This window comes from Bos javanicus, chromosome 5 (genome assembly GCF_032452875.1).
Source record: "Bos javanicus breed banteng chromosome 5, ARS-OSU_banteng_1.0, whole genome shotgun sequence".
Lineage (NCBI taxonomy): Eukaryota > Metazoa > Chordata > Mammalia > Artiodactyla > Bovidae > Bos > Bos javanicus.
The window spans coordinates 59315167-59336265 of NC_083872.1; the positions used below are offsets into that span (position 1 = coordinate 59315167).

General features: G+C 36.7%; 2 pseudogenes; both read left to right on the forward strand.

Annotated features, from left to right (window-relative positions):
• Window positions 1-433: 433 nt before the first annotated feature.
• Window positions 434-1385, forward strand: LOC133248712 (olfactory receptor 6C6-like; annotated as a pseudogene).
• A 16558-nt stretch (window positions 1386-17943) lies between these two features.
• LOC133248713 (olfactory receptor 6C3-like) lies at window positions 17944-19765 on the forward strand (annotated as a pseudogene).
• The last annotated feature ends 1334 nt before the right edge of the window (window positions 19766-21099 follow it).

Consider the following 21099-nt stretch of genomic DNA (forward strand, 5'->3'; position numbering starts at 1 on the left):
TATATGCTAATGAATATTTAGTTAAAATACATTTTCATTTTATACATATTCATTTAGGTTAATTTATATACATTTAGGCTAATTTATAAATATTAAAGTTATATATTTATACATACAATGGTTAATACCTGTAAGTTAATTTATACTGCTCTATTCATATGTTTTAAGTTCAATTATTTTGTTTTTGTTTCATATGTAGATTTGACAAGGCTCACAGAGAGTAAGGGCTTCCCTGGTGGCTCAGCTGGTAAAGAATCTCCTGGCAATATGGGAGACTTGGTTTCCATCGCTGGGTTGGGAAGATTCCCTGGAGAAAGGAAAGGCTACCAACCCCAGCATTCTGGCCTGGAGAATTCCATGGACTATATAGTCCATGGGGTTACAAAGAGTGACCTCAGACAAGACTGAGCGACTCCCACTTTTCACAAGAGTAATGAGGAACCAGTCAAGGGAAATAGAATTCATTCTCTTGGGATTGACCCACAATTACAAGTTGTGATTTTCCTGTTTCTCTTTTTCAGTTACACATTGAGCCTGATGGGGAATGTAATCATTATCCTCCTCACCCTGCTGGATATTCGCCCCAAACTCCAATGCATTTCTTTCTTTGTAGTTTCTTGTTTTTAGAAATCATATTCACAACAGTATGTATTCCCAGATACCTGGTCATCATGGTGACTAAAGAAAAAAACATTTCATATAATTGTGCAGCTCAATTGTTCTTCTTCCTTTTATTGTGAGTTGCAGACTATTACTTTCTGGCTGCCATGTCCTATGACTGCTATGCTGCCATCTGCAAACCGCTTCATTACCCAGTCATCATGAACAGCAAAGTTTGTTATCAGCTTGTATTCAGATCTTGAGTAACTGGATTCCTAATTATCTTTCCTCCGTTTATCATGGGACTCGAGCTGGATTTCTGTGCTTCCAAAGTAATTGATCACTTTATGTGTGAAATGTCTCCTATCCTGCAGATATCCTGCACAGATACACATGTTCTGGAATTGATGTCTTTTAGCTTAGCTATGGTAACACTTGGGGTCACATTGGTATCAGTGATTCTTTCTTACATTTACATCATTAAGACCATTCTGAAATTCCCTTCAGCACAGCCAAGAGCCAATGTTTTTTCCGCCTGTACTTCCCACCTGACTGTTGTCTCTCTGACATATGGAAGCTGTATCTTTATGTATGTTAAACCATCTACAAGAGAACAGGTAACTGTATCCAAAGGTGTAGCTTTGTTGTGCACTTCAGTTATCCCTTTACTAAATTCCTTCATTTACACCCTAAGGAACCAATAGGTGAAAGAAGTCTTCTGGGACAGGTTACAAAAGATCCTGCGTTGCTCAAAAAAACAGTTATTTAAAGGCCACAAGGCATAATATTATCACAACAACAACAAAAATATGTTTCATGCATTTGTTCTGGTCACGTTTTCCTACTTGAATACTTATTTCATAGAGGACATTCTCATCAAGAATCTTATAGCTCAGCTTCACCCTTATACTTTATTCTTTCTAAGGAAAACATTCCATCCTGCTATAATAATTTACTCTCTCAAGTCTGTAATTTAAGTGTTAAATATCATCTCCTTATGGCTTATCAGTGTCTAAAAATCATGACTGAGTAAAATATGCTTTGTGTAAGTGTGAGGCTCTGAGAGTGGCTCAGATGATAAAGAACCTGCCTGCAATGCAGGAGATGCAGGCTTGATCCCTGGGTTGGTAAGATCTCCTGGAGAAGGCATCTGGTCCCATCACTTCATGGGAAATAGATGAGGAAACAGTGGAAACAGTGTCAGACTTTATTTTTGGGGCTCCACAATCACTGCAGATGGTGACTGCAGCCATGAAATTAAACGACGCTTACTCCTTGGAAGGAAAGTTATGTCCAACCTAGATAGCATATTCAAAAGCAGAGACATTACTTTGCCAACAAAGGTCCGTCTAGTCAAGGCTATGGTTTTTCCAGTGGTCATGTATGGATGTGAGAGTTGGACTGTGAAGAAAGCTGAGCGCCGTAGAATTGATGCTTTTGCACTGTGGTGTTGGAGAAGATTCTTGAGAGTCCCTTGGCCTGCAAGGAGGTCCAACCAGTCCATTCTGAAGGAGATCAGCCCTGGGATTTCTTTGGAAGGAATGATGCTAAAGCTGAAGCTCCAGTACTTTGGTCACCTCATGCGAAGAGTTGACTCATTGGAAAAGACTCTGATTCTGGGAGGGATTGGGGGCAGGAGGAGAAGGGGATGACAGAGGATAAAATGGTTGGATGGCATCACTGACTCAATGGACGTGAGTTTGAATGAACTCTGGGAGTTAGTGATGTATAGGGAGGCCTGGCGTGCTGCGATTTATGGGGTCACAAAGAGTGGGACACGACTGAGCAACTGAACTGAACTGAACTGGAGAAGGAATGGCTGCCCATTCAGATATTCTTGCCTAGGAAATCCAATGGACAGGGGAGCCTAGCAGGCTATAGTCTTTGGGGTCACAATTAGTCAGACATTACTGAGCGACTAACACTACCCCACCTTTTTTTCCTGTTTATGTGTATCTTGCTGTGTGTAATTTATTTTATGTTTATTTATTTATTTATTATTTTTTAACTTTCAATATTGTATTGGTTTAATTAAATATATATTTATCATGTATCTATCTTATTCCCAATACTGTGAGGGGCTCATTCCTTACTTTAAGAAGCTTGCATTATATAAAACAAAACAAATCAAAACTGTTCTGTATTGCTATCCAGTATATAACTAGTGTTGCAACAAATATTGACAAAAGTATTAAGGGACATATTGGGTGGCTTCTGAGTAATCTTGGAGTTCAGGAAGGGATTTCAGGAGACAGTGAAAATTATGCTAATTATGCTGTCCCTAAACATATATAGAAGGACAGTATACTGAGACAGAAGTATATGCAGATACCAGAGAAGTGTTAGAGAACCACATGCATTTAGAGAATTATTACATGCAATGCTTAGACCAGGATTTTGAGATATTCACCCTGTTCAATAAAGGCTTAAGCATATACACCACATGGAACACTGCACAGAGTATTTTTATGCCTCTAATTCTCTACATGTAAGGTAGTAGTAACGTAACCAACATCTCACGGTTCAGTAAATATATAGTATTAGAAATACCTAGCACTCAGTAAAAGAAAAGGGTTTTTCTTAAACAATTCAAAAACACACACACACACACACGGTATTGTAAGGCAATCATCCTCCAATTAAAAATAAATTTAATAAAACTGTTTAAGCTATTACTTGTATGTTTTTAAAAAATGGTAGTAACAACATGAAGGGTCTTGTTTGCTGGAATAGTCTTCTGGACTGAAAGTTGATGTAACAATTAATTTAAAATGGTTGTATATAAGAACCACTTAGATAGTCTCATAATATGATTTCAAGGTTTTATTCCTAGTGAATCCAAGGCATTATGTATAGGAAACCATCCATACAACCTCAATTAATATACACTCAGGACATTTTGAGGTGCTTTTCATTAACTGATATTTCCACCAAAAAAAAGAGAAAGAATCATCGAAATTACATGTAAGATGTAAACTTTAATATTGACATTTCTTGCTTTGGGGAAGTTACTCCTGAAAATGATGTTGTATATGACTAATATTAAGGCAAAAGGAGCAAGTGAGGGAAATATTTCTCTTAACTCTGGAAAAGTTTCGAAGTTTAGTATATAAATATGACAGTGGCTCTACAACACAGTCAGAGATACTTAGGGAAAAAACAATGAGAAATTTTATTAAACTTATTATTTGAGGGGTAATGGTGCAGGGGGAATATAAATCCTCCTTGTTCATTCCCCATTTCCACTCTCAGACAATATATATTGAATAAATTTAAAGAAGCATTTTGTAATCATCTCATAAAGTGTTAATCACACAGAAATTATGAAAAAAAGGCATATTTATCCATGAAGGATCAGATTTCCCAATTGAACGAAGATGAATTAACTGAAAGATATTTTAGATGTTTTACTGTAATAATTCCTATTTTCTATGTTCCTCCCTAAGTAGATATGGGTTTTGCCTTTGGTCTAATTGTTAAAAATATTGTTAATAGTTAATTAAGTCATCCGATTATAATGTAGGGAAATGATATATTACCATGTTTTCCATCACCCACAACTCCTCTTTCTAACAAGCCACTACTCCCCTCAGAAGTAATGGTTTTATGTGGTCTTATTTTAGTGTGTGCATATGTGTGTGTGACCTGTCAGTAAATTTCCTCTCAAAAAGCCAAAGCAAGGAAAATAATATTTTATTTTATATGTTTGGGAGTACTGTCATAGGTTTTAACCAGGAGCTAAATTATAACTGTTTACTCTATTGCTTCTTAATATTGTGCTGAGAATCAGAGCTGTCTTATCCCCAGATATTAAAAGTTTCTCTCCAAAAGACAGAACCTTCACTGTTGAGAATGTAACATGGGAAAGTTGACATTCTCATATCTCACGCCCCAGAATTTCCTCCACCCACTTTCCCAATAACCCAACCAAAGAGACTTTCTTAGTTAAATCATATCAGCGAACTACATTGTCATTTCATCCTAAAGTGGACTCCTTACTTTACATTTTCCACCAGACCTCTTATGAGCATGTTTCACATGGAAAAGTTGAAGTGTGAGATATCAGATCAATAGCTTTGACCTGATCATATCACTCTACAGTTACAGTAATTTTGAGAATTAAACTTAGCTTTTCAGATGGAATAAAAAAGAAATAGACAATTAAGATTACCGTTAAAGTGAGATATACCAAGATATACAAGTTGAAGAATAAAAATCTATTTTTCATCTCAATAGACACAGAAAAAGTTTTTCCACATATTCTTTAGATCCATCCATGTTGCTGCAAATGGCAGAATATCACTATTTTTTCATGGTTACATAATACATCATTTGTAGCAACATTCAATGGACTAGAGATTATTATACTTAGTGAAATAAGTCAGATAAAGATAAACTTGTATGATATCACTTATGTGGGGAATCTAAAAATCAAATTATACAAAGTACATAGCAAAACACAGATATAGAAAACAAACTACTGGTTATCAATAGGGGGCAGGAAGAGGGTAGTGGCAAGATATGATTATGTTATGGATATTAAGAGATACAAATTTCTATGCATAAAATACATAGGCAGCAAGGATATTTTGTACAGCAAAGAGTTTTATAGCTATCTTGTAACATCTTTTAAAGAACTATAATTTGTAAAAACTAAATTATCACGCTGTATACAATGGAGTAATATAATATTGTAAATCCATTGTATTTCAATATAAATATTTTCACTTTTTAGTTAAGATAATTCTCTCATTTCCTTACAGAAAAAAAAATTGACCCTCCAATAGTAATTTTATTATACTGTGATGATTATGCCCCTGGGGCAAAAGAGCATAGAGAAAGAAAAGGTGAAAAAAAGACACAGAAACAGAGAGTGAGACAGAAGAAAAAGAGAGAGATTGGACTGGAGGACCAGATGAGAGAGATTAGATTTTAGCCAGATGAAATTCTATTTTTCTGAGAATTTCTTAATCAGCTTCATCCTTATACAGACTTCATTATCTGAGGGCCTGCATTGTATCTTTATATGTATAAATATAGCTTCTCTTGATCTTTATTATATAAATATTTTATCATATATATGGATTTATTTTATCTCTGAGAAAAGTAACCCCATTAATCTCAGATTACTTTCCTTGGACCATGTAGACAATTTGTGATATAAGACTTCCATTACGAGGACAACAAACTTACCTTCATTTTTATTATTATCATTGACTTCATCATTAACATTACCACATTTCTAAAATATTCAAGTGTATGTATAAAATAAATTTAAATTTCATACTGACAAACAGAAATATCTATATATTTTTCCAGTTTTTAATGTATCATTAAAATGAAAAAAAATATTTGTTATAGACAGCACTATATTCTCACTTTATATTCAACTCCTTTACCCTACTGTGTAGGATACAAAGGATAGATACCTGAAAAGTTTATTTTGAAGATTCAGAATCAAACATATCCATTGAAAACTGCCAGTGACTAATGTGTGGTGAAATGAGATATTTTCCAGATGAGATAAAACTCTAGGTATGAGATGAAAAATTATGGGGCTCTAATATATAACCTTGTGTTGTTGGAAGAGGGTGTTTGCTATGACCAGTGCTTTCTCTTGGCAAAATTCTATTAGCCTTTGCCCTGCTTCATTCCGTACTCCAAGGCCAAATTTGCCTTGGATAATTCTGTCGTTTTTCAAATTGCATCCAAGTACTGCATTTCAGACTCTTTTGTTGACCCTGATGGCTACTACATTTCTTCTAAGGGATTCCTGCCCACAGTAGTAGATATAATGGTCATCTGAGTTAAATTCACCCATTCCAGTCCATTTTAGTTTGCTGATTCCTAGAATGGCGACGTTCACTCTTGCCATCTGTTTGACCACTTCCAATTTGCCTTGATTCATGACCTAATATTTCAGATTCCTATGCAATATTGCTCTTTACAGCATTGGACCTTGCCTGTATCACCAGTCACATCCACAACTGGGTATTATTTGTGCTTTGGCTCCATCCCTTCATTCTTTCTGGAGTTATTTCTCCACTGATCTCCAGTAGCATATTTGGCACCTACCTACCTGGGGAGTTCCTCTTTCAGTATCCTTTCATTTTTCCTTTTCATACTGTTCATGGGGTTCTCAAGGCAAGAATACTGAAGTGGTTTGCCATTCCCTTCTCCAATGGACCATATTCTGTCAGACCTTTCCACCATGACACGTCTGTCTTGGGTGGCCCCACATGGCATGGCTTACTTTCATTGAGTTAGACAAGGCTGTGGTCCATGTGGTCAGATTGGCTAGTTTTCTGTGATTATGGTTTCAGTGTGTCTGCCCTCTGATCCCTCTCACAATACCTACCAACTTACTTGGATGTCTCTTACCTTGGACATGGGGTATCTCTTTATGGCTGCTCCAGCAAAGTGCAGCCACTGCTCCTTACCTTGAACGAGGTCGCCCCTCCTGACATTGAACATGGAGTAGCTCCTCTCGACACTCCTGCGGCCATGCAGCCACCACTCCTTGGACTTGGGATGGCTCATCTCAGCTGCCACCCCTGACCTCAAGCGTGGGGTAGCTCCTACAGGCAAAAACAAGACCAGGAGCGACTGTGGCTCAGATCATGAACTAAGGAGGTGCCAAATTCAGACTTAAATTGAAGAAAGTAGGGAAAACCACTAGACCATTCAGGTCTGATCTATATCAAATCCCTTATGATTATACAGTGGAAGTGAGAGAAAGATTTAAGGGCCTAGATCTGATAGACAGAGTACCTGATACCATCGATGGAGGTTCATGACATTGTACAGGAGGCAGGGATCCAGACCATCCCCATGGAAAAGAAATGCAAAAAAGCAAAATGGCTCTCTGAGGAGGCTTTACAAATAGCTGTGAATAGAAGAGAAGTGAAAAGCAAAGGAGAAAAGGAAAGATATTCCCATTTGAATGCAAAGTTCCTAAGAATAGCAAGGACAGATAAGAAAGCCTTCCTCATGGATTAATGCAAAAAAATAGACGAAAACAACAGAATGGGAAAGACTAGAGATCTCTTCAAGAAAATTAGAGAGACCAAGGGAACATTTCCTGCAAAGATGGGCTCGATAAAGGACAGAAATTGTATGGACCTAACAGAAGCAGAAGATATTAATAAGAGGTGGCAAGAATACAAGGAAAAACTGTATAAAAAAATCTTCATGACCAAGATAATCACAATGGTGTGATCACTCACCTAGAGCCAGACATCCTAGAATGTGAAGTTAAGTGCGCCTTAGAAAGCACCACCATAAGCAAAGCTAGTGGAGGTGATGGAATTCCAGTTGAGCTATTTCAAATCCTGAAAAATGATGCTGTGAAAATGCTGCACTCAATATGCCAGCACATTTGGAAAACTCAGCAGTGGCCACAGAATGGAAAAGGTCAGTTTTCATTCCAATCCCAAAAAAAGGCAATGGCAAAGAATGCTTGAGCTACCACACAATTGCATTCGTCTCACACGCTAGTAAAGTAATGCTTAATTCTCCAAACCAGGCTTCAGCAATACATAAACCGTGAAATTCCTGATGTTCAAGCAGGTTTTAGAAAAGGCAGAGGAACCAGAGTACAAATTGCCAACATCCTCTGAATCATCGAAAAAAGATGTGAGTTCCAGAAAAACATCTGTTTCTGCTTTATTGACTATGCCAAAGCCTTTGACTGTGTGGATCACAATAAACTGTGGAAAATTCTGAAAGAGATGGGAATACCAGACCACCTTACCAGCCTCTTGAGAAACCTATATGCAGGTCAGGAAGCAACAGTTAGAACTGGACATGGAACAACAGACTGGTTCCAAATAGGAAAAGGAGTACGTCAAGTTTGTATACTGTCACCCTGCTTATTTAACTTATATGCAGAGTACATCATGAGAAACGCTGGGCTGAAAGAAGCACAATCTGGAATCAAGATTGCCAGGAGAAATATCAATAACCTCAGATATGAACATGACACCACCATTATGGCATAAAGTGAAGAACTAAAAAGCCTCTTGATGAAAGTGAAAGAGGAGAGTGAAAAAGTTGGCTTAAATCTCAACATTCAGAAAACGAAGATCATGGCATCTGGTCCCATCACTTCATGGCAAATAGATGGGGAAACAGTGGAAGCAGTGAATTTATTTTTCTGGGGTCGAAAATCACTGCAGATGGTGATTGCAGCCGTGGAATTAAAAGATGCTTCCTCCTTGGAAGCAAAGTTATGACCAACCTAGACAGCATATTCAAGAGCAGAGACATTACTTTGCCAACAAAGGTCCGTCTAGTCAAGGCTATGGTTTTTCCAGTGGTCATGTATGGATGTGAGAGTTGGACTATAAAGAAGGCTGAGCACAGAAGAATTGATGCTCTTGAACTGTGGTGTTGGAGAAGACTCTTGAGAGTCCTTTGGACTGCAAGGATATCCAACCAGTCCATCCTAAAGGAGATCAGTCCTGAGTGTTCATTAGAAGGAGTGATGTTGAAGCTGAAACTCCAATACTTTGGCAACCTGATGCAAAGAGCTGACTCATTGGAAAACACCCTTATGCTGGGAACGATTGAGGGGACAAGGAGAAGGGGACAGCAGAGAATGAGATGGTTGGATGGCATCACTCACTTGATAGACATGGGTTTGGGTGAATTCCAGGAGTTGGTGATGGACAGGGAGGCTTGGAGTGCTGCGGTTCATGGGTTCACAAAGAGCCGGACACGAGTGAGCAACTGAACTGATACATATATCATCAGAACAATTTTGAGGATACCTTCTACCACTCAGAGGACAAAGGCCTTTCCACATGTTCTTCCCACATGATTGCCATCTCCATCTCTTATGCCAGCTGCATTTTCATGTACATGAATCCATTAGCAAAGGACGGGGTCTCTTTGAGAAGGGAGTAGCTGTGCAAAATATCTCAGTTGCCCTCATGCTAAACCTATTCATCTATACCCTAGGAATCAGCATGTCAAGAGAGCCTTCATGGACATGGCAAGGAAGAATGTACTTTTCTCAAGGAAATTAAAAAATAAAAGTCCTATTTCATAAATTAGAGGAATAATGAAATGCAATTAAATAAACTCAGAACTTTTCAAAATCTATTAATTTTCATATTGTCTCCAGAGTTATTTTTCATTACTCACAAATTCATTGACAGCAGCTTTGCAAGCATGTTATATACATTTTTTTTTTTTCTATTCAAATTCCCATTCTTCTCTCATTCACTTACCTTCTTTTGGACTCAGCTTTTCATTCTGTGCTTCCTAATTAGTGCCAGGGGTAAAGTGTCCGCCTGCCAATGCAGGAGACTCAGGAGACACAGGTTTGATCCCTGGCTGGGGAAGACACTTTGGAGTAGGAAATGGCAGCACACTCCAGTATTCTTGCCTGGAAAATTCTATGAACAGAGGATCCTGATGGGCTACAGCCCATGCTGTCACAAAGACCTGGCATGACTGTGCAGCTGCACACATGTGTTCCACTCTGTAACTATGAAACTGCCATTTCCTTCTTTGAAACTTTTAAAATCCCATTTCTTCCACAATATATTTTGGGAAATTGAATTCAGACAGAAAGAGGCAGAGCAAGAATGCACAAGAGAGATTTCTTTCTAGAAATTCAGGAGACAGTAAATCATGCTAAATACTATTTTTAATTTACTATAGAAGATCATAAGCAAAATCTGACCATCTTATTAGAGTATGACATATATTATTCTCTCCCTACAATGGCCTACTTTGAAATTATGTGAAAAATAGCACAACTAAAAAATTAATGGAAATATAGATTCTTGAGAAATCAAAAATCTTTCATTACCCAACTTAAAATCTTCTCTGGTATGTAAGTTATCAATTTGAGAACAATTATGAATATATACTTTCAAGAAAACTGTGAAATTGTCCCTCTTTTGGGGAACACTTTAAGTAACACATAATTTCTAATAAAAGCCTGAAGAATTAAAAATTGTTGGAAATCATATATGATTATATTTTCTATAATTAGTTTTATATTTAAATTAATGTTTGAAGTTAAGCTTTTTTTTAACTAATCAATAGTTGACAGTTTTTACAACTTTCTTATATTAGTGGTTATTTTGAGTTAATATCATACACATATAATGCATTCAATTACCTAATTAAATGACAATCTTAATGAATAGGGATAAAGGTGCTGACATTGGCAAAATTTTACTGAATATAAATTTAAAATTTTCTTTTGTTAAAAATTTGTATGTTCACTCTGCTTTAAGCATTATAATTATTAGAATTTAGAAGATGATTATGCAAGATCATGCAACTCTGGCACTAAGTTGTTTTTTCTATTTTTGCTTTTCCATGAAGGCAAAATTTTAAATAATATTGAATGTTACCCAGTCTCAACTTACATTTTCTAACCTATTTTCTATTATGACTGTAATCCTAATTCATTGAGCCAAATTATTCCTGATATGCATACACTGTACTCAGTTGAAAGTTTATATCCATAACTGCTGAAAAACAAAGAAAACAACTTTAAACATTACTGAAACGTTTTCCAGTTTGGAAAGAGTCATGGAGCTACTATCTCCTACCTTCTTGTTGAATTAATAATTTCTACAGTTAATTGGAAATATTTTAAATAGTGAAGTTTATAATTCATTGATGATGTGGGTTCTTGATACCTGAATAAAAATATACCATAAACTAGCGAGTTATACTTCCAAGAATTAAAGGAACTGTAAATTTTATTACAAAAAATATGAAGGGGTTTACGCTGATATCAAATAATGTGGCTAACTCTACACAAACTCTTTAGTGGTTACTATAAAGGTCAATCAGTGTAAACATTTTAATTATCAGTATCGGAAGTCAACACAATTTGTGCCTAAAGGGTACTATATTATTAATTTAGAATTTGCAGACCATAGTGTCCCTGATGAAATTATTCAATTCTCCCCCTCTGTCATACAAATGCAGCTATTAACCATATGTGAATGAAAGGGCTCAGATGTGCCCAATTAAACTTTTAACACAAATATGTGGTGGGCCAACTATGACCCATGGACAACAGTTTTTGCATACACTTTGGCAAGTATATTATTTCCTATTTAATATCAGTTAATTTGACTAAAATTTGAAAATTCAATAAAAGATGTAAGATTTTCAAATTTAACAGCAAATGTATTTCATTTATTTATTAAGAAGGTGAATGAGGACAACATAAATATTTATAAAAGAAAAGATGAGGCAAACATTTCTAACTCATTTTTGGACATTTATATTGCTTTTAATATCAAAAGATTAAGTGAGAAAGTCACCAGCAATTTGACTCATAAATAAGGAAATAGTGTACTAAAAGAAATGATCAAAACTAGTATTTCATGTTACATGTGGCCTTATCCCAAAGATAATTATCTTTAGAGAATTTTTGTGGAATTTGCCTCATCAAAAGACTAAAAATGAAAAACAAAAGTTGAAATGAAAATCATATATACAATGATAAAATTCAGTGACCATTCATGACTTTTTAAAGTTTCTTAGTAAAACAGAATAGAACTTTATTTCAGTAGCATAAGTAACCTGACTAGATCATCACAACTAGATATGCTACATGTTCCTTGTCTGGCTCCAATTTGAACAAGTCAACAAAAAATGATGTTTTGAGACAATTGGGTATTAGGAGTATGTTCCCAGTGGCTCAGTGGCAAATAATCCTCATGCCAAGGCAGAAGACTCAGGAGATATGGGTTTAGTCCCTGGGTTTGGACGATCTCCTAGAGGAGGAAATAGCAAACTCCTCCTGTGTTCTTACCTGGGAAACCCCATAAGCAGAGGAGCCTGGTGGGCTAGAGTCCGTGGGGTCACAAAGAATTGGACACAACTGAGCAAGTGAGCATGAATATGTGCAAGTGTGTGCAAGGTGATAAATGATACCAAAGACATTTTGCTAATTTAGCTAGCTTGGAAACTGCATCAGGATTAAGCCAAAAAATATATATATATATTTTAGGAATTCATACTGAAAATATACAGGTAAGAAAAAGTTTGCTATATAAGTTCTAGTTTAAAATACAATAAAATGTTTCAAAGCTTTTCAAAAAACAGGTAAAGCAATATAAAATAGCCTTCATATCTATTGAATCTGCTTCATTTGTACTTGAAACTATTTCTCCAGTTCTCTATCCTAGTGTATACTTGAAAATATTCACAATATAAGTTTACAGCACATATCATTTTTAATGTTTTAAACAGTAGCTGTATTCTTGGTAAAATCAGTTTTAAGATGCGAAGAATCACTATAACTGCTTTATTCAATACTCTGCTGGAGATTCTATCCAGGAAACTAGTTCAACAAAAATTGAAAAATATCAGAAATGAGAAAACAAAATAAACAACCAAAAATCATTCTTTGCAATCAGCATGATTTTCCTTCTAGGACCTCACTGTATTTACACTAAATGTTTCTGAAACTGGAAAGTCTCCCTCTCCCAGATAATCACATGGTTAGCACCCATCCCTCCTTCAGATCTCTGTCCAAATATCACCTCAATAAAATCTACCCCACTGACACTATTTAAAATTATACTAGCTCCCCACTTCCAAGGCATTTCAGTTTTCTCTTCCTTTCCAAAACACTTATTATTATTACATTCATGCTTATTATCTACATTCTCTCCCATCCCTCACCCCATGAAAGCAGGAATCATTGTCCACTTTGTAGATGAATTGGTTCACTCCCAGCAGTGGTGTGCTGGAGCCTGTCTGGACCACATCATGGGACCCAATTGTGCACAGGTTCTTGAAATCTGCCCCGGTAAGAGACTTTGCCTTTATATTTGAAGGGGATGGCAACCACTCCAGGATTCTTGCCTGGAGAATTCCATGGACAGAGGAGCCTGGTTGGCTACAGTCCATGGAGTTGCAAAGAGTCGGACACGACTGAGCAACTAACATTTTTTTATCCAAATAGTGATTCTTTTCATATTTTGTTTCTAAAATTCTTTAACAATCAGTTTTTAAGATTTTATTGAGTATTGGAGATTGAATATACACCAAAGTTATTTCAAATATTTATTCATTCAGAAATTTTTATTGAGTATCCACAACATGACTGACAGATGTTCTAAATGAGAGAATAGTAAATGTTTAACAACTGCCTCTCAGAGGTGAAGTTGAGGGGCTGATTTATTGATTTTGTCAATTTCTAAATCTAAATCAAATTTTTGCGCACTCAACATGACCTGTTGTTTATGAAGTTACCTCATTTAGCTCAGTCATTTTTGTTTTTGACGCTGTCTTTTTAAAAATAATTTTACTTATTGATTTATTTTTGGCTGCACCGGCTTTCTCTAGTTGAGACACCGGCTACTTCTGCTGCTGCTAAGTCACTTCAGTCGTGTCCAACTCTGTGTGACCCCATAGACGGCAGCCCACCAGGCTCCCCTATCCCTGGGATTCTCCAGGCAAGAACAATGGAGTGGGTTGCCGTTACTACTTATGGTGTATGAGCTTCTCATTACTGTGGCTTCTCTTCATGTGGAGCACGGGCTGTAGGTGGTAAGGGCTTCAATAGCTGCAACATGTTGACTCGGTAATTGCGGTTCCTGAGCTCTAGAGTATAGGCTTAGATTTTGTGGCAAACTGTCTTAGTTGCTTCATGGCTTGAGGAATCTTCCCACTTCAGGGATCACAGCCGTGTCTCTAGCATTGGCAAGTGGATGCTTTACCACTGAGCTACTAGGGAAATGTAAGCACTTTCTTATTAATCCTCACAAAACTGATTCACCTGTGTCTTTTAATAATGCCTCATCAGCCCTCTGTTTACTTAACAAATTACCCTGAGAAAACAGGAAAGACAAGGTAAATCCAATTCCCTGTGTATGACATACATGGAGAAGAAATTTCTAAATCTCTTTTTCTCAAAGCAGCATTTGTAGGAAAATATAACAGTCTCTGAAGCCTAAAGAAAATATTACTTAAATTGCATGGATAAATAATCATAGAATTACAAAATTGTCATTTAAAATCTGTGCATTAATATAAATAAAATGTTTTAATATAAGTAGAGCTTTTATTATGTGAAAAGGTGTAAGAAATATTTGACTAGTCACCCCAAGTACAACTGAGTTTGTATACAGAGCTTGGATAAGAGACAAAAATCAACTATGATTCACAGTATAATGAAATGTGCCCCAATTTTGCAATATCAGGAATGAAGGATATTGTGGGTCAAATATTACCAGTCGAACCACTGTGAGAATATAATCCTGAGAGCAATGAAACGGTTAAGTCACCATATTTGTTTTGAGAGTACAATTAAAACTAAATAAATTGCTAACTCAGCTCACCAACTCTGCAATTATATAATTATTGAAGTGATCAGACCATAAAATTTGAGACTAAATCATCAAGAAAAACCAGAAAGCAAGTATAATTTGTTATTATTCAGGTTAATGCATATTATTACATCTCATTTACGTGTTTTAAAGTCATATTTGCATATGAGTTTGTGAATTTAGGAAATTTTTGTTATTAAGGAGTTATTGGTGGTTTACTAACAAGAATGCTATTCATGGAGTCCTAAAGAAGCCGCATAGCAATAAAGATTGAGTTGTTCATTAATTTTTCCTAAAATAAATGGTTTTCATTTATAGAAATAAAACTATAAAAATAACATTCCTTATTTAAAGGAATATCTGCTTCCCAGTAAAGGTTTTGTCCATCTACTTATTCATTTGCTAAGGCAAAATTGTAAAATAAAAGAAAATAAGTGTGCATTGTATGAACTAAACTGAGTGTAGGCAATTATTTAATTTGGTAGCAGAAGTTACAGTTTCTTGTGCTTTTGGTCTTTTATCAGAAAAGGAAGAAATTAAGGCATTACATCAACCAAACCTTTATGAAAGTAAATTAGGAGAGAGTGCCACAAAATACTCCCATGGGTATCTACCTATATTCTAAAGTGATATATTACTATGCTGTGTTGTTGTTGCTCAGGTGGTTAGTTGTGTCTGACTCTTTCCACCCTCATGAACTGCAGCATGCCAGTCTTCCCTGTCCCTCACTATTTCCTGAAGTTTGCTCAAACTCATGTCCACTGAATCTATGATGCCATGAGGCGTCTCATCTTCTTTCGTCCCCATCACCTCAGCCCTCAATCTTTCACAGCATCAGGGTCTTTTCCAGTGAGTCAGCTCTTCCAATGAATATTCAGAACTGATTTCACTTAGGATTGACTGGTTTGATCTTCTTGCAGTCCAAGGGGCTCTCAGGAGTCTTCTCCAACACCACAGTTCAAATGCATCAATTTTTTGGCACTCGGCTTTCTTTATAGCCCACACATGACTAACATCCACACATGACTACTAGAAAAACCAAAGCTTTGACTAGATGGACTTTTGCTGGCAAATAATGTCTCTGCTTTTTAAAATGCTGTTGAGGTTGGTCATAGTTTTTCTTCCAAGAAGGAAGCGTATTTTAATTTCATGTTTACAGTCACCATCTGGAGTGATTTTACAGCCCCCCAAAATAAAGTCTGTCACTGTTTCTGCTGTTTCCCAGTCTATTTGCCATGGAGTGATGGGACTGGTTGCTGTGATCTTAGTGTTCTGAATGTTTTCAGCCAACTTTTTCATTCTCCTCCTCTTTCACATTCTTCAAGAGGCTCTTTAGTTCTTCCTTACTTTCTGCCATAAGGGTGGTGTCATCTGCATATCTGAGGTTATTGATATTTCTGCCCACAATCTTGATTCCAGCTTGTGCTTCATCCAGCCCGGCATTTTGCATGATGTACTCTGCATATAAGTTGAATAAGCAGAGTGACAATATGCAGCCTTGAGGTACACCTTCCCTGATTTAGAACCATTCTTTTGTTCCATGTCCAGTTCTAACTGTTGCTTCTTGACCTGCATACAGATTTCTCAGGAAGCGGGTCAGGTGGTCTGGTATTCCCATCTCTTTAAGAATTTTCCACAGTTTGTTGTGATCCACAGGGACTGTGGCTACAGACCATGGGTTCGTAAAAAGTCAGACACGACTGAGCAACTAACACACATACACACAAGCATGCAAGGTGATAATATACAGCCCTGAAGTACTCCTTTCCCAATTTTGAAACAGTCCATTGTTCAGTGTCCAGTCCTAACTGCTGCTTCTTGTCCTGCATATAGGTTTCTCAGGAGGCAGGTTAGATTGTCTGGTATTCCCATCTCTTTAACAATTTCCCACAGATTTACTATGTTCACTAGTCGTTTAAACTAGTGAAAGTCACCTAAACAAAGTGGGCCTCAGTTATGCAAAATATAAAATGTAGAAGTAGGCATACATAAAGTCTGTATGCTTTCAAACTCTATTTATGTTATCTGCAAATTATACTGGTTTTTATACTAATGAGGAAAGGAGGAGAACCAATTTAAATATTTCTGTACTTTTTATAAAGGAAGCTAAATATTTTAAAGAATACCTTGAACCAATTAAAATTTATTAGAAAAAAAAAAGCCCTATTTAAGTGTTATCATAATAGTTTTATTTTATCCAAAGTCTATGACAGTGTATTTTGAAGAAGAAATAATGATTTTGAACTTCAGATAATATTCCTTTAGTTCAGTTCAGTTCAGTCGCTCAGTCGTGTCCGACTCTTTGCAACTCTTTGCTATGAATCGCAGCACGGCAGGCCTCCCTGTCCATCACCAACTCCCGGAGTTCAGTCAGACTCACGTCCATCGAGTCAGTGATGCCATCCAGCCATCTCATCCTCTGTCGTCCCCTTCTCCTCCTGCCCCCAATCCCTCCCAGCATCAGAGTCTTTTCCAATGAGTCAACTCTTCGCATGAGGTGGCCAAAGTACTGAAGTTTCAGCTTTAGCATAATTTCTTCTAAAGAAATCCCAGGGCTGATCTCCTTCAGAATGGACTGGGTGGATTTCCTTGCAGTCCAAGGGACTCTCAAGAGTCTTGTCCAACACCATAGTGCAAAAGCATCTATTCTTCGGTGCTCAGCCTTCTTTACAGTCCAACTCTCACAACCATACATGACCATTGGAAAAACCATAGCCTTGACTAGACGGACCTTTGTTGGCAAAGTAATGTCTCTGCTTTTAAATATGCTTTCTAGGTTGGTTATAACTTTCCTTCCAAGGAGTAAGCGTCTTTTAATTTCATGGCTGCCGTCACCATCTGCAGTGATTTTGGAAAGTTGAATGGAAATTGGAGAGAGTTCTGTAGGTGAATTTTGAATTTCATTCATTATCGTCATGAAGGATACTTTAAAAGTTTTGTATTCTATCCTCAAATGTATTTTCACCTTTTATTTCTTATAGGAAACACATCCATTTTCTGTTTGAATGGCGGGAAAAGATCAGCAATGAAAAACCACACAAGACCCACATAATATATTCTTCTGGGGCTATCAGATGACCCAGAGCCTCAGATTGTGATTTTTATCTTTTTAATCATCACATATATATTAACTGTCACTGGAAATTTGACCATCATCATTCTCACCTTGGTGGACTCCCATCTACAGACACCTATGTATTTTTTTCCTCAGGAACTTCTTGAGAGGGTAACAGGCAGGAAGGCCAGGGGTCTCCAAATGGAGGAAATAGCCTGCAAGTGTCAGACATTTTTATCTCTCTTAAGCGGCAGGAGGAAACAAACTAGCAATATTTTTTTCCTTCTCTATACAAATTTAAAGGGAGGTTTCTCTTAAAATACTGTGTTGCCATAATGACACCTGGTTTCACCTGAAGTTAGGTATTCTTGAACCTAGAGATAATCAATGCCTTTTTCTTATGGAAATGTTTGTCTTAAGCTATGCTAATGTACTATGCCTTTACCCCAAACTCTGTCTCCAAGTCGGTTCAGCCTCTTGGCCCAGAAGCTACTTGACAAACCAGTATGGATATTGTTCCCCTAATCTATGTAAATGAAACTATTTTTATGGTGGTCTGCCCTTCTTCAAGATTCAAGTTAATCATTTTATGGCCCAGGATAAACCATTTGGCGCCAAGATTATCCCAAAATGCATCTTATGGGTGAGGGGCCTGGTGCCATTCTGAATTTTAAGACATTCCTTTCTTTCATTAACAGACTGCTAGTGACTATATAACATCCAGCTGAAGACTAGCAGGGGGGTACTCTTTCTGTCCCCTTCTGATGCCTATGTCAGAAGCTTTCTCTATCTCCTTTATACTTTAATAAAAATAAAACTTTATTACACAAAAGCTCTGAGCGATCAAGCCTCGTCTCTGGCCCCGGTTTGAATTCTTCTCCTCCAGGGGCCAAGAATCCCAGTGTATTTGCATGATTCAACAACAACCTTTCATTCTCTATATTAAAAATTTTCTTTATAACTCTCTGTATTCCTAGATTTCTGAGCACAATTATCACCAGGGACAAAATGATTTCATACAATGATTGTACAGCTCAGTTGTTTTTCTTCATTTTCTTGGGTATCAGAGTTTTATCTTCTAACTGCCATGTCCTATGATCGCTATGTAGCTGTCTGCAAACCCCTGCATTACACAACCATCATGAACAACAGAGTCTGTGTACTGCTTGTCTTTTGTGCTTGGCTGGCAGGGTTCTTAAACATCTTCCCACCTGTTATTCTGTTTCTCTAGTTAGCTTACTGTGGTTCTAATATCATTGATCACTTTGCTTGTGACTATTTCCCCCTCTTGCAACTATCCTGCTCAGGTACGTGGCTCCTTGAAGTGATTGGTTTTTACTCTGCAATAGTGATTCTGCTTTTTACTTTGGCATTAAAGATGCTATCCTACATTTTCATCATCAAGACAATTCTGGGACTGCCTTCTGCCAGTCAGAGAAAAAAGGCATTTTCTTCATGCTCCTCTCATGTCATTGTCATTTCCATCTCTTATGGAATCTGTATATTCATGTATGCCAACCCTTTAGCAAAAGAAAGGCATCCTTGAACAAAGGAGCATCTATTCTGAATGCTTCTGTTCCTCTTATGATGACCATTTATATATTCTCTGAGGAACCAGCAAGTGAAACAAGCCTTCAAGGAGACCATCCAAAAGGTTATCTTTACCCCAGGAAATGCAAGTTATTATATCAATAAAAGAGTAAAGTTCTTGTCAATGCTTTCTGTTACTCATAATCTGCCTAAACTCTTTCAGTACAGTTGTATGAATCCTTTTCATCTGTTCCCATGTTAAAAAATTCCCCACACTGAACCTAATTAACTGTATAAAGTTGAATATTACTTCAGAATTTTCTATAATTTTTTATTCAAATATATTTGGATGAAGTAAAGAACACAGGTTGGTGTTACAATTTTATAGGCCATTTAGTTTGATGAAAAGAATGTCAGAATTGATGTGGATTTCTGAAATTTTCTACCAGGTAATAGAAATGACATTATTAGGAATTTTTATTCTATCTGGAATTTTCATGAAATCAAACAACAACAATCACTAGAGGGTTGAAAATAAATATAAATATCAACTTAAATATTTTTAAAGTTTAGAAACTGAAGTATATTTTAACTCTTTATACTATTATAGTACTTTTATAATAATGAGGAGAGAGAAGAAAGAGGAGGGTAGAGTTAATATTTTTTCAGCAATTACTATATTCCAGGCCTATTCTAATTATTTTCTTCATATTGGCTCATTGAATCTTGTGAACAGCTTTACTTCATTTTCAGTCACTCATTCGTCATTTTCGTCAGTCATTTCGTCAGTCACTCATTTTCAGTCACTCATTTTACAGTCACTCATTCTACAGTCACTCATTCGTCATTTTCAGTCATTTGTGCTCTCATGGACTGCAGCACACGAGGCTCTGCTGTCCTTCACTAGCTCCCTGAGTTTGCTCAAACTCATTTCCATGATCTAGTAATGCCTTCCAAGCATCTCATCCTCTGTTGCCCCCTTCCCTTCCTGCCCTCAATTTTTCCCAGCATCACGGTCTTTTCCAGTGAGTATGCTCTTCACATAAGGTGGCCAAAATATTGGCGCTTCAGCTTCAGCATCAGTCCTTCCAATGAATATTCAGAGTTGATTTCCTGTAGGACTAACTGGTTTGATCTCGCAGTCCAAAGGACTCTCCAGAGTATTCTCTAGCAGCATAGTCTAAAAGCATCAATTCTTGTGTGCTCAGCCTTCTTTCTTGTCCAACTCTCACATCCTTACATGACTACTGAAAAACCCATAGCTTTGACTATACAGATCATTGTTGGCAAAGTGATGTTTCTGCTTTTTAATACACTAAATTCATCAAAGCTTTTCTTAAACAATTTTCTGAGGTAACTGTTATTGATTTTCTATTGAAGATATTTTTACCTTATCGTTTCCTCTGGAAATGTTTCATATGACTGTTCTTATTTCACAGCCATGATGAAAAGGTAAAATTGGTGTTAATTTTAATTGGCAATAGAGAAGAACAAGAAAGAAAAGGGATCCAGATTGGAAAAGAAGTAAAACTTTCATTGGTGACAGCATGATACTATACAAAGAAAACCGTACAAATACCATCAGAAAATGACTAG